This window comes from Leopardus geoffroyi, chromosome E1 (genome assembly GCF_018350155.1).
Source record: "Leopardus geoffroyi isolate Oge1 chromosome E1, O.geoffroyi_Oge1_pat1.0, whole genome shotgun sequence".
NCBI lineage: Eukaryota > Metazoa > Chordata > Mammalia > Carnivora > Felidae > Leopardus > Leopardus geoffroyi.
Window position 1 is genome coordinate 52,002,670 of NC_059330.1, and position 15,472 is coordinate 52,018,141.

At 38.1% G+C, this 15,472-nt stretch overlaps 1 long non-coding RNA gene across 1 annotated transcript in view; it reads right to left on the reverse strand.

Annotated features, from left to right (window-relative positions):
• The window catches only part of LOC123603992, a 427,987-nt gene that overhangs the window by 176,446 nt on the left and 236,069 nt on the right, over positions 1-15,472 (reverse strand). Inside the window, exon 3 of the long non-coding RNA XR_006715160.1 lies at positions 3,266-3,320. This is a non-coding gene — a long non-coding RNA (uncharacterized LOC123603992). The remainder of the gene's footprint in view (positions 1-3,265; positions 3,321-15,472) is intronic.

Here is a 15,472-nt window from a genome sequence, read left to right on the forward strand (position 1 = left end):
CCAGATTTTACTTAACCTGGGTACATTAATAAACTATCCTCACATTCTTATATATAACTTTCATAGTATATTATATCATCATTGAGGCAGGAAATGGTTAAAAACATGCACATATGAGAATTAGCATTATATCTGTATTGGCATTTACACTTCATTTATCCATTCAGCAAACAGTATTGGTCATCTACTATGTGTGAGGCACCATACTAGGTGCTGAAAACATAATGATAAATAAAACACGTTCTCTAAAATTCATGGTGCTAGCACCTCAGGAGAGAAATATAAAAGTAGTTAATTATATATATAATCAAGTTAATTATATATGAAAATGGTAATCAAGTTAAAAATGGATCATTTATTTTTGGTGCATATGTATTTTGTTTCAAAAAAGGCATGGTTTTGAGTTTGTCTTCCTTATAGCAATTTTTTAGCTTCCATTGCTGCCTAAAGCAGCTCTTGGAATAAACTATAAGATGATGTCATCTTTTCAGATTAGCATGCCTTTCTTTATCTCTTCTACAGTAGTATCTTAAAGCTACCTAAAACTACAAAGGTACAAATTTACAAACAAGCTTAGGATATACTCTCTAGTAGGTTATTTCAGATTATACTTTTTGGGGACTCAGAGCCCTTTATTACATTCTGTTTCTCACAGTGGAATGGTAATAATCTCTTTCAGATTTTAAAAGCTTGGATCAAAAATAACATCTTATACCTTGGCCAATACAGAAAATCTGGGTATAAAAGTGTAAACTGGCCATAGAAGGGTGAAAGGTGGCAAAAATTTTAATGTTGTTCTTGTTTTTCTGTTCCACATAACAGAAAGCATCAGTCAATGGTAGAACAGTTGCACCAGTAGCCCGCATGTTTCTCATGAAGAATCTGATAAAAATCCCCAGTGCTAATGTCATTGGGGGGAATATAGTATATAGTTTGAAGACATTAACCAAATCTCTATAAAGAGAAGGCAGATAATGTTTTATTATCTTTGTTTTATTCTAAATAAAGCAGGCTCTTATTTGAGTCTGTTCTTTTCTTTTTTTTTTTTTTTTTTTTCAACGTTTATTTATTTTTGGGACAGAGAGAGACAGAGCATGAACGGGGGAGGGGCAGAGAGAGAGGGAGACACAGAATCGGAAACAGGCTCCAGGCTCTGAGCCATCAGCCCAGAGCCCGACGCGGGGCTCGAACTCACGGACCGCGAGATCGTGACCTGGCTAAAGTCGGACGCTTAACCGACTGCGCCACCCAGGCGCCCCTTTGAGTCTGTTCTAAGTGAAGTCTAGAGGAGTCAGGGAATGCAAGAACAGTAGCATACAACTAGCAAAAAGATTTAAAATAGTTTCAGTATTTTGTAAACAACTCTGGCAACTCTTTCAAAGGATTACAAAAACTGCCCTACCTTGTACCATATTCAGAGAGTTTTCTCCCAAAGGTCCAACTCATTAGAAGCACATTATGGTATCTTGTCCCCTCACCTCCACCTCATTATAGTGAGTGAGTATTGGACATGCAACCCAAGGTAGTCCAGACCAAGCACCAAACTACCAAAAATGTACGTTAAAACATATATTCTGAAATGTGTCTGCCTAGGTTAGATTCAGCTTCTATCTTGAATTATGTGACCTCAGGAAGTTATTCAATTGCTCTGTGCCTCAATGTCCTCATCTATAAAACTACATGATATTAGAACCTGTGGGCTGTTGTTGGGATTAAATGTAAAAATATATTTAAAGAGTTTAGAAAAGAGAATGGGATATACTAAAACCCACTAATTACTGCTATTTGGGTTGAGTTTTGTTGGCATACGAACTGAGAAGATATAAAGGAGTTAGGAAGATACTCTTTCCCATGTGTGGAGAGAGAAAGAGAACGAGAAGTGAGCACAGAGGTAGAAGAGACTTAAGGAGATACATACAAAGATGAAGAGATTATATTAGTCAGGGTCTAGGAAGGAAACAGATGCCACACTCAATTATAGATAATTTGAGGAGATTTGATTAATGTGGTTTAATAATACCCTGACCTAAAGAGTCGGGGAGGGAGAGAAGTCACAGAACTGGAAATGAGAGATTTTAGTAGCTCCTCATATTGGATCTGCTCATTCCAAGAAGATATGTCCTTTGATTAATAGATGTGATCAATTGAGGTAAACCTCCCGGAGGGTGCCAAACACTTCAATTTCACTCTTCTCATCTCTAATCTTATACCAAGGTTCCCCACTGACTGCATCCAACCAGAACCCGAGGGCAAGAAAACCAGTGATAGCATCCGTACAGGCCATCCTGCCAGAGCAGGTTGCTGAGTGGAGAAGGGTAAAGAGTAGATCTGGAGGGCCTACACAGAGGATGTCCTGCACAGAAAGCATCTGGGCACAGAGAGGCAACGTCTACTCTGTGCAAGGCCTCTTCCAGTTCTGACATATCCTGTCTTTGGGTTTTTCCAATACATTTCCTTTTTAGACTAAGTATACTGAGCAATTTTCTAATATTTGTAACAAAACCAACTTTGCTCTAAGCAGAAAAGTTCTGGTGACTACAAAATACGAATAGAAAGTCTATGAGCATAAAATCAGAGGAGAAGGAGTATCACCACTTCTGCCTTATTATGGATTTTAGTAGTCCAGAGCATTCAGAGTGTGAGGATCACATTATTAACAGCACTTTATGAACACTCATTACCCCACTACCAACAATTAAACCATGGCTTAAACTTTCCACTTTTACTTAGTGTCTCCAGAAAACCTGGAGAAGGCTAGATTACTGGTATATAAGAAGTTCATGTCATTAAAGATAGAGTCACAATGTCCAATTAGCTCACTTCTCTCCATGATTGCTACTACCTAAATATTGCTATTAGGTCTTATTTTTCAACTTTGAAGTTATCTGGGCTCATCTCTTAACCTTCTCCAAACTCCCTTTACCTCCCTTCAGTTTATGAGCCCAGAAAGAAAAACAGCACAACCAACCCAATACAGTAAAAGTCTAACTAGTACATTACCCAAGGCTGGGTTTATGACTTCTCCTTGCTCTGCTACCAAGAAGCTCTCCTAAGCTTCATAAAGACACACATGGAGTTATATTAATATATTCACAGAACACACAGGCACACACATGTGTGTGCACACACACACACACACACATACACACACGTCTTGCTTTTTTCACATGGAAGCTTTCTTGGGTGAGAACCATACTTGACTAATTATACTCCATGCCCCATCCCCCACAACAAAAATGTCCAAAGAAAACAGTTGAAATCTCACCATGGCCAGTGTCTGGATGAAGCTGTCTTGGGAATCGTGGAATAAGCAGCTCCCTCTGTGGGGGGGAAAAAAGTGATTATGTCGCATGCAAGGCCTTTAAATTGAGGGAGAATTAACTCAGCTTATAATAAATCACTGTTGACATCCTCACTAAAGACTTCATGCTCTCCCAAGCCAGGGGGAATTTTTAGCTGGCCAAGAAGGAAACTCCACAAGCGCTGGCTATTATTTGAATGTGCAACCTTCATATGGGAGATTCTGAAGGGTTTTCCCTATACGATCTGAACAAATTCCACAGAGAATAGCTACCCTACTAAAACAAACAAAGATTGATTAATAACTTATTATCATATTTTACAATTGAGACTTTGGAAAATGTGTAACCGCAGGAAGCCTGTCTTCACCTCACTTATTTTTAACTTATATATGGGTCTTTCACTAAAGAAAAAAAAAGTCAAAGAAAAAGACTGAGGACAGCAATCCTTCCCCTCACGGTTTGAAGAAGAAAGGTAATTTTTTTTTCTTTGTACTTTGCAGGGAAGAATGACTGATCTACTAACTTTGATGAAGGTTTATAGACTATCTAGCATATAGTTTGCTATCTTATGTACTGTCTCATCTGCTCCCTGCAAAGTCCCTAAGGAAAAAGGCAATGTCTGGGATAATTCTTTCAGAAAAAGGAACTTCGGTCTTGGAGGTGAAGTGACTTATGGACATCTGGGTAAGAGAAGATGGAGGCAGGACTTTTGCTAAGTTGTAGTGCAGAACCTATTTTCTACCATGTAGAAGTACTTCATAAAGAGGATGTGTTTCTTAGGTGGTAGAATCAAATTTGATATTAATGACATTTATTGAAAACCTTAAAAATTCTTCACAGTGTTACCAAGCCTCCACCAGAGTATTTTTCCTCCCATGTAAGTTGTTACCAACATTTGTACTAGCTATACTAAGTGATTCAGTGAACACTGGATTCAAAGGGATTAAATTCTGTATTCTCCTAAGAGTTTTAGCCCATCTCTGGATGACACTAGCACACTTCAGTGTTTTTGGAGGGGTGGGGATGATTCAAAATTATGTATAAATTACATGCAGATGAACAAGATTTGAACAATGCTTCCCAATGAGTAAAATTTACTTCAATTAATAGGTCACCCCAGAGAAGTATATTCTTGTGTGCTGGATAACTGTGTTTGCCTCTTCACTTAACATTCTGCATCTGGCCCCACCCTGCTTAGTGTCTTGAGAGGCCAACCCACAAGGATTACAACAAGGATCCCTTTTGCTCTTTGACTTCCATTTGGGTTCAACCAATGGAGGCCCTGGAAAGAGACTGGAAAGAAGGAAGAATGTGAGGTTAAAATATTTATCCCCCTGGTTCCCTCCTTGCTGGGAATCTCAGATAGTCATTGCTTTTATCCCCAGAATCGCTCCAGAACACTGGTCTCTCCCCTGGTTCCAGAAATGACTCCTTACTCTTGTTCCATTTAGCTCCAGAGAACTGCACTTTTCCTTGAGGTTTCCCTAAACTCTTCCCACATCAGCATAATCAATTCTGTTGCAAAACTTTCTTCAAATCACTCAGATTGGATGAGATTCAGCCAGGGCCCTGCCAGGAAAAGGTAGGTACACTCAGACTAGGTTTCCATCCTTTTCATGGATCTTAAAACCATGCACGCAGGACTCTACACATGTCTGGGATGCTAACGGAATGAGATGGGATTTAGTTGTTACAAGGACAAGTGTGGTGTTGGGATCATTGCCCAAATGATAAAGAAGCAAGTAAGCAAAGCAATTCTGTTCAAGAGATTTATTCTGGGAGGTGGGGAGGCTAGACCAATACAAAATTAAGTATAAAATAAATATATTGTTCCCCCTTCCTCTCCCCCATGGTTCTCTGTTAAGTTTCTCAGGATCCACATATGACTGAAAACATATGGTATCTGTCTTTCTCTGCATGACTTATCATAATACCCTCCAGTTCCATCCACGTTGCTATAAATGGCCAGATTTCATTCTTTCTCATTGCCAAGTAGTATTCCATCGTATATATAAACCACATCTTCTTTATCCATTCGTCAGTTGATGGACATTAGGGGGAGGCAACCATAAGAGACTCTTAAATACTGAGAACAAACTGAGGGTTGATGGGGGCGGGGAGAGGGGAAAGTGAGTGATGGGCATCGAGGAGGGCACCTGTTGGGATGAGCACTGGGTGTTGTATGGAAACCAATTTGACAATAAATTATATTTAATATAAAAAATTTCATTAAAAAAAAGAAAAGAAAATTTTCTGATACATAATTACAAAAATGAAAGAACAATTAAAAAGAAGAAAATATAAATTTAATTAATAATCTGAGGAAAATTAAAATACAAATTACTTTAAAAATTGTCAAATAAATTATATTGCATTTAAAAATAAATAAATAAATAAATGTATAGAACAAGATTTGAATGATGCTTTCAAATTACTAACATTTACTTCAATTAATAGAGTACTCCAAGGAATAATAAGAAAAAATAGACTGATTAGTGGTTAGCCTGTATTAATTAGGTAAATTTGTTTATTTTCACTTAATGTGACAGGAACCTGAATTAATTATCATGCCATTTTTAATAAATTGAGTTACATGATCTCATGTTAATTTTTATTGAAAGCCCTTAAGGTAAAGTAATTTACATACACAAATCTTACTGCTCACTTAATTATTTCTACTGTACAGCTTACCAATGCAAATAATGTATCTCATTTCAAATTCTGGTTTTATGCTCCCAATAAACAATAAAACAAATAAATTAATAAATAAGTTTTTAAAAGACACCCTGATGTTAAATAACATATATATTTGTGTGTGTGTGTGTGTGTGTGTGTGTGTGTGTGTGTGTATATATATATATATATATATATATATATATATATATATATATATATATAGGTTGTAGCAGTTAAATGTAGAAGTTATGTGGTTCATTGAGTGCTAATTATTATTTTCTCTTGCAACACACTGTGTCATTTTGGTGAACTATTTTGACATTAGGGCATTCCTAAGTATAGTCAATAGGCTCTTATTAATATAGTAGGGTATTTTTAGTGTAGGCTTCAGCTTTATAAAACCACACAGCTTAAAACTATCCATTCACAGAAAAAAATTCATATTGAAGCATAACCCCATCTGTATATGTCTACTCAGGTCCTTTAGCTTATGAAACAAGTACTCAACTTATATAAAGATAAATATATATTTAATTTTGGCAAGGTTCTCCACTAAAAAATGAATTTTATAAAGCAGAAAAATTTTTATCAATTAGACTTACTGCCTTACCTCTTCTATAAGGTGCTTTTCTGAAGCACAAATGCGACACGTGTATTCAAATAAAAGGCGAAACTGTCAAAGATTACAAAGCACATTGCGTACATCAAGCTCTGAACAGTCACATAACAGAATACATTGTGGCTATGAAGTCACAACAGCAGGCTCCCAAATGGGGTTTGGTTGGTTGACATTTCTGTGGTGCATGGTGTGTGTGTGTGTGTGTGTGTGTGTGTGTGTGTGTGTGTGTTTCTTGTCCTTTTCTCTAGGAAGCATTCTACTCAGACAGCCAGGGTAACAAGTCAGACAAGCTCTCCCACAAACAAACTCAACACTGTTAATCAATCACTCTTTGCGCTTTGAGAATTTACTTCCTCCTGAAAACCACTTATGAAATGAACCCTTTTTCCTTTTTAGATTAGGGAATTGGAACAGAGGGAATCAACATACTCATGGTTGGTTATATATTGACATTGTGAGACAGATGAAATGAAAAGCAGCAATTCTTGCTGATAATCATTCAATTCTGTGAAGCATAGGTAACACAGTGATACAAGAGTCCTGAATCACTAGTTGTTACTTACTTGGTTTTCACTTTTTAGCTTCCTATAAATAAAATCAATGGCTGAATCCTATGGCTCTGGCCATCACGATCCTAAGCAAATCCAATAAGTAGACAGCAAAGATGAATTCCATGCCTACTGATATACAGAGCCAAGTCCTTCCCTCACACATTACTTATTTTCACATTACACCAGTTTTTCTCCAAATGTATGATAATAGATGTTCCTTGACAAAGAGCCCTTTGGGGGAAAATACGCAGACAAAATAAAACATTCACAAAGTATTAGCAGGTTTTGTTTACCACCTCATTTCCCTTCTCCGAAGCTTTAATCTGTAGCTCCGCTCTGAAATTGGGGCAGGATATCATAAACTGCTGTATCAGAATTCATTGACCATTCCCTCACCCCCCACCTCAATCTCTCACCTCTTCAGTAAACACTAAAGAGGCAATTATACCAAGCTGATTATCTGATCTCAAACGGTTTAGAAGAAAATAAGGAAGACTGGGTGGGGAAGAGCATTAGGATGCAGCACAATTAACTACCAATACTGGCTGATACCCTGATGACCACATAGCGAGAACACTAAAGGAAACAGCAGTAATTCACACTTCCTGATGAGCTGGAGACATTTGGGGGGAGGGGCAAACAGTTTTATGAAGTGCAGCACTGGAGAATTTGCCAGGTTCACGGTAACATGAACTAATTTCTGTTCTTCAGGGATGACTTTTGAGCATCCTCACAAAGGTAAATAAACAGATATTTAAAATCGAAAGTTGGGTAAACGTGAAAAATTACCTAATCTGGCATCCCCATTTTCACAGAGAAGGAAATTAAAATTCTGGGAAAACATTAAGTGGTTAGTATGCAGTCAGATGTTTTTTTTTATTTAAAAAAAAAAGAGGATAGAACCCAAATCGTTTGTAACTTAAAGCTAACGTCCAGCCGTACCTAATGTATTACATATTAGCAAGGAATACTGATAAGTGAGAAATGAGGCTTTTTTTTTTTTAACCTGAGGTGAAGGTTAAAATCTGGAGTTGAGTATATTCATTATTTACTATTAATCAAAATTTCATCATTGGATGACATTTTTGATCGTTCAACAATATAGATAGTTGTGGAGGATACTTTGATAGGCTTTCCAGATCCCATTTCAATGGAGAATTTGTTGTCTCAGAATATGGGAATGCTCTGGCAGATAGCCTTGGAGGCTCAGCAAGGCTTAGCAGCCATATTGGATGCTGAAGAAAAGGCAAAATGTATGCCCCTATATACATGTATCAAAATATCCCCCACATTTTGAAGCAAATGGAAAATTTAACAAAAGCCTCCTAATCAAAAACAAAAAAAGCATGACTATAAATAGGAATTTGTACTGCCCTATCACACCACACTGTCAATTGTCATAAATCTGCCCAGCCAGTGAAGACTTAATACCTTTGATGGCCTGAGCACCACTGTCTGATTGAAAACAACTATTTCCATCACAGGGCCATCAAACAAACAAATAACAGCTTGTCTTTATTTAAATTTTGATATTTTGTTCACCTTGGATTTTCTGCATGAAATCTGATTTGAAAAAATATTGCATTAGAATATTGGTTGCTCTGGTCACTGGGTTTTGGATGCCCCTTAAATTTTGCACCAAGAGACTGCTTTACCCACCTCATCCTAGTCTTGGCCCTAACACTGATCCCCTGTAGAGACTGCCTCATGCTCTTCCCAAGTGACCCACTACCAGCGACTGATGAATGTGTAAGGAGCCTGGCCACCCAGGCCCAACTTGGAGCAAGTTCTGAAGGGTTATTCCAGTTCCAGAGCTCCCTGTAAACTTAGCCAGAGCTGATCTGGGGATTGGGTTGTCACTGGATTTTTCCCTCTGCCCATCCCTACTTTCTTACCCTCTAATGCACAGGTGTTGACCTCAAGGGCACTTCATAAAAACATGCTGCACGCTAACCTCCCTTTGAGGATGTTTCTGAGAGAACCCTATCTATAAAAAGTATCAACATATATTGGCTAATATTTATTGAGCATATACCAAGTCCAATGCATGCGTCTATGTATTTGTATTTCACCTCATCAGTAAGATAGGCACTATAAGTGACACAGAATTTTTGTGATGGTATTAACATCAATTATACACAATGTAGTTTTTTTTTTAATGGCTAAACTAACAAGAATAAGCCCACATGAAACTAATATGCTGTACTGTGATACCATATAAGTCCATGTTCTTCCTCTCCTCACTGGCCTGAATATCATAAAGATGCTTAACTTCATAAAGGCGCACATGTGTAATCCAAAACATCCTCCTTAAAAAGATGGAAAAGGATTGGGGTGCCCGGGTGGCTCAGTTGGTTAAGCGTCCGACTTCGGCTCAAGTCATGATCTCATTGTTCGAGGGTTCAAGCCCCGCATCAGGCTCTGTGCTGACAGCTCAGAGCCTAGAGCCTGCTTCAGATTCTGTGTCTCCCTCTCTCTCTCTCTCTGCCCCTCCCCCACTCACACTCTGTCTCTCTCTCTCTCAAAAATAAACATTAAAAATTGTTTTAAAAAGAAGATAGGAAAGGATTTGATATATTTTCAGGTTTCAATCAAATATAATTCAAATTCAACATAAAATTCAACAAGAGATACACTTCAGCTATTTAGAAAGTTTATAATTTTCATTTCATTCTCTCATAATACTGTGGATAAATGAAGTTTTAATTTCATTTAGTGAACATTAGTGTTAGTGTTTCAAAATTTCATAATCTCAACATTTCTACTTATTCTGAAATGGAATACCATTAAAGACTACAATAGTATATAGATACCAATGATTACCTCTGTATGTTAAAATGTGAATATATTTGTTTGTCAAATATAATAAAAATATTCTCACTCAAATCAGGAGATTTACTTTGTATGGTCCAGTGTGGGGCCCCTCAAATTCATCTGAGCTCTTTGGAAATGAAAATCACCTATTAGAAATTGCTTCAGCCAGTAGAGCCCTCTTTTTAAAATGTTTTTTGGTCTGGATCATTTGCTAAATCACATTTCTGAACTCACTGTGGCACATCTTTCCTTTCCGCAGTTATGGTCCCCATATTTCTGAGCATATTGTATTTTATATTCAAGTCTCTCAGTGTTCTGGTTCATATGAAATGGTGCTATTTATTTATTACAAGATCTCACATTTGTTTTATCCATCACAAGCTAATGTTTGCATGAATTAGGCCCTAGAGATGTAATATCATCTTTAAAAAGCTGCCCCAAAGACAGAAAGCTGAGAATCAGAAGTAGAATAAGAACCAATGTGCATAGACTAAGCTTCCAAGTTCATATTTCTTGCATGTAACTATATGAACAGCTTAGAATCCATAATCCACATTTAATTTTTTTTTATTTTATTTTATTTTATTTTATTTTATTTTATTTTATTTTATTTTTTTGGTCAAAAATAGCTATTAGGTGCAGGAGAATCTGCAAACCACAGGGATGACCGTCTAGAGATGTCTCCCGACAGAGTCAGGGGAAAAAATGATCAGCGATTCTGTAAAGCTATTACTCTATCTTTACCTGCCCTTAATTTCCCATCTCTCAACCTTTTTCAAAACAATGATATTTGAAGTCTGCAATATTTTATTGGTTGATTTTTTTTTAACTGTAACTGTCCCCTAAATATAATGTTCTTCAATGAAATATTCGGAGTAGGTACCTCGAGCTTACATCTAATCTTTTCAAGCATTAGAAAGACCCAGGTACAGCTCAGCTTTGCAAACTAAGAAAGTACAGTTTGCAAACACCTGGTTTCCCTGGGAGCCTAGCACGATGTCAAAGTAAATCCATCTAAACAAGCATTTATTAAGTTGTTTTGTTTTGTTTGCTTTTGTTTTACTCTGCCTTGTAAAGTACTAAGCCCAAGGGCCTCAGCGATCATTCATTTGTATCTAGACTTGAAGCATTCAATAGTAACTAAACGGCTTTCAACAAAAAGTGGGTATTGAATTATTACAACGGCAAACAACTTTTGTAAAACGGTAGGCTCGATGCTCATTTCATTCAAGTGTCGAGGCTTTATACATGGACCCCACTTTGGGTTATGTCCATTTACTTTATTACTGCAGGCTGCACTGGAGCGTGTTCGATACAAATAAATTCTGTGGAGATGTTTAAGAGAAGAAACTCACCTTTCCTCTTAAAACCCCAAGATACTCAGGCTGAACCCGACTGATGTCAAGTCTGTATTTGAAACCAACCATCATTACCATAATAACATCGCAAAAATGCTTTATTTAACACTTTCACACAACAACTGGCTATCTGTTCTGCTTCCATACCGTTTTGACCATCGTTCACGTTTCAAAGACACTCATTTTCAGTGACTTTTCAAAAGTTTAACAAGTGGCTGACTTGACGTAACATCAGAGGCTGTCTCTATGAAGCTAATGGATTTATTACATAGTCGCCACTGACTTCCCAGATTGTCCACACCAAAATACAGCTTATGATGTGTGTGCCCCTGCCCAAACATGTTTTATATGCCAGGGGATGTTGAAATGATGTCCTGCTGGCACAGGCTCTGTTTACCACATTGCCTTGACTTCATGAGTTGGGGCACATTCTATTTGGGTTGTGCAAGCCAAGGTCATCATTGCATAAAGCAGGAGCCCGCAAATTGCTGTTTCTTAGGTGACCTGATAGTCTCTGTTCACAGCAAAGGCTGAGTGAGAGTTACCCTGGGCTTCTTTGGGACGTGGCAAAGCCAACTTACTCAGAGTTCCTTGGTTGAATCCAGGAAAAAAAAGTCAACTACTGAGATGAGTCACTATTGAGCAAAAACCTTGTCTGCAACTCTCTTTAGAGGTTATGTGCTCTTCTAAAATTACATATTTGGATTTATCTATTAATGTGGCTGTATTGTGGTTGCCTAGAGACAACTTGGAAGCCACCGAGTTGGATGATGATGTTCTTTGTCATCAATTATAGCATCTTAGGCCCTGCACTTCATTTATACCTTTCACAAACAGAAACAGAGTTGCCCCTTCTCACCTGTGTAAGAAGAGGCATTTTATCTATTGGCTTTCTCATTACCATTAGAAGATATTTAAACTCAAGGGCCCTTTATTCATTTGGCAGTGTCCTCTTATGAAGTTTAATAGATTTGTAAGTCACTTGGACTGAATATTGTCACTTTGAGGAGACTAAAAAGACAAAGTGACAGGAAAGGAAGACAAGAAGAAAATGTCAAGACAAGCTTTGTGAATTATTTTTTTTCTTTCTTTATTCATTCAACAACTTTAATAACTACTATATAAGATGCTTGGGGAGAAATTATAGGAAGAAAATGAGGATAAATAAGATGTTTCTGTCCTCAAGGAGATGCCATATATAATACAAAACAATAGGAAGTTACTGACAAAGTGGATGTGTCAGTAACAAGGCAGAGTGGTTACCCATGGCTGGTAGGATCAGCCAGGACTTTTTATTTTTATTTATTTATTTATTTATTTATTTATTTATTTATTTTTATTTATTTTTTTTTTAAATTTTTTTTTTCAACGTTTATTTATTTTTGGGACAGAGAGAGACAGAGCATGAACGGGGGAGGGGCAGAGAGAGAGGGAGACACAGAATCGGAAACAGGCTCCAGGCTCTGAGCCATCAGCCCAGAGCCCGACGCGGGGCTCGAACTCCCGGACCGCGAGATCGTGACCTGGCTGAAGTCGGACGCTTAACCGACTGCGCCACCCAGGCGCCCCAGCCAGGACTTTTTAAAAGAGTTTTCTTGGGGCGCCTGGGTGGCTCAGTCTGTTGAGCGTCTGACTTCGGCTCAGGTCATGATCTCGCAGTTCGTGAGTTTGAGCCCCGCGTCGGGCTCTGTGCTGACAGCTCAGAGCCTGGGGCCTGCTTCAGATTCTGTGTCCCCCTCTCCCTCCGCCCCACCCCTGCTTGTTCTCTGTCTCTCTCTGTCTTTCAAAAATGAATAAACATAAAATTAAAAAAAATAAAAAATAAAAATAAAATAAAAGAGATTCCTTGGTCTGTTCCCCAAAACAGCATAACTCTTGAATATTTGTAGCTCAGAGGGGTAGGGTTTACACTGCATAAGCCAAGGCGCAGAGGTGGGGAATTGGTTAGCTAGGAACTACATGATCATTTGGGTCAGGAAGGATGGTATATGTTATAGAATGAATCAGAGCTGGACTCTGATGGCGCATGGAAGAAACGTGGAGGGAACATGGAGGAAAATATTTCCATAGTTAAGTTAAGGATCTGGGCTGATGTGATGGGATTAGACACCAAAAGCAACACATAAGCATGAAGAAAAATGTAAACGAGGAACAGCAGATTTGGTGACAGCGTGGACTGGGACAATGGGGGTGAGGCACCACCGAGAACAGTGCTGAGATTGTGAACGTGGTGGTGTGTGGTAGGAGGATGATTCTGAGAACAGAAACTGCAATACCAGGAAAAGAAATTGATGAAACCCGAAGACAGAAGAGAAACAAGTCTGCTTTAAAATGTTTATATTATATCGAAATGTGTTAGCTGTCTGGTGGCAGTGGATCATCCAGGGAAAGAGGTCCATCACATATGTGTATCTGTGGGCCCTAAATCTGGGGCAAGCGTCAGAACTGTAGAGTCTCACAAAGCACCATTTGAAACCGTGGAGCTAGAAATGGTTGTTTTGATCTCAAATAGGGCTCAATATTTTTGCTCATTTATCATCGAATCAAAAGGGATACAAGAAGTTTCCCTTCAGAGATGGCATAAATGTACTCTTCCTATTCTTCCTGCTAAGGACAAGTGAAAATCCCCTGGATGTTATACATCAGACAAACATAACAGACCCTGAAAGGTAGAAAGAAAAGGCTAACTGGTCCTGGGCCTTGGAAACCAAGCAACATCAAAAAAGTGAGCTTCCTTGCAAGGGGTAGTGGTGATGGTGTGCCTCACATATCCCAGATTTGGAGCTGAAGAACCCAGAAATCTAGAAACACCAGTGAATACAGACACAAGAAATGCCAATTAAAGCCCACTCTCTCCAGCCAAAGGACCAAGAAAGGGACGACCTAGCAAGAAAGAACAGTCTTAGGCAATAACTACACTACTCTAGCCAAAAAACACTGAAAATATTGCGACCCTAACTCCAGCCCCACAAGCAAAGGCTGATCAGGAAGCTTAGACCCCTACCCTCACATGGCAGGAGCAAAGTGGATGACCCCCACTTCCCCTACTACACAGTGTCAAAAAAAAAAAAAGTCATCTAAAACAGAAGATAGAAATAAGGTCCAGATTCTCATAACATCATATCTAAAATGTTCAAATTTCAATAAAAAAGTCATTCATCATAGGAAGAATCAAGAGAATTTCAAAATGATGGGGAAAAAAGGCCAATAGACAACAACACTGGAATGATAGAGGTGCTAGAATTATCTGACAAAATGTTAAAGCAGCTATCATCATCATCAATGCTTCCATGAGCAATAATAAGATGCCTAAAATAAATAGAAGAAAAATGAAAGTCTCAGCCAAGAGATAGAAGATACAACAAAAAGCGAAATAAAAATTTTACAATGAAAATTTAATAACCCAAATTTTGAAACTCAGTGGATTGGCCCAAGAGCAGCATGGAGGAGGCAGAGGAAAGAATTAGCAAACTTGAAGATAAAACAATAGAGATGACCCAGCCCTAAAAACAAGGATAAAATAGACCAAAAAAAAAAAAAATGGGAAAGAGTTTTGGGAACCTGCAGTACTACAGAAAAAGATCTAACATTCATGGCATAGATCCTCTGGGAGAGAAAGAGAGACACTTAGCGGAAGAAGACATACAGATGGAAAGTGAGCACATGAAAACATTAAACCTCCTATGTCATTTGGGCTTTGCAAATTGAAACAATAATAAAATGCCATCCTACACCTATTAAAGTGGCTATGATAATAATAATAGTAAAACTTGGACAACACCAAATGCTGGTGAGGACGTGGAACAACAGCAATCCTCAGCCACGAAGAACACAAAATGAATGGGACGGTCGCCCTGGAAGAGAGTTTGCCAGTTTCTTACAGAACTAAACTTGTAACGACCATACGACCCCACTATTGTGCTCCTGGGCATTTGTCCTAGATAAATGAAAACCCATTTTACACAAATATCCATAAGTGAATTTTTCATAATAGCCTCAAACTGGAAACAACCCAGATGTCCTTCAACAGATGAATGGTTAAACAAATTTATGCATCTGTAACATGGATTGCTACTCCAACAGTAAAGACGAACCAACTATGTAGACATGCAACAATTTGGATGAATCTCCAAAGAATTATGCTGGATGAAA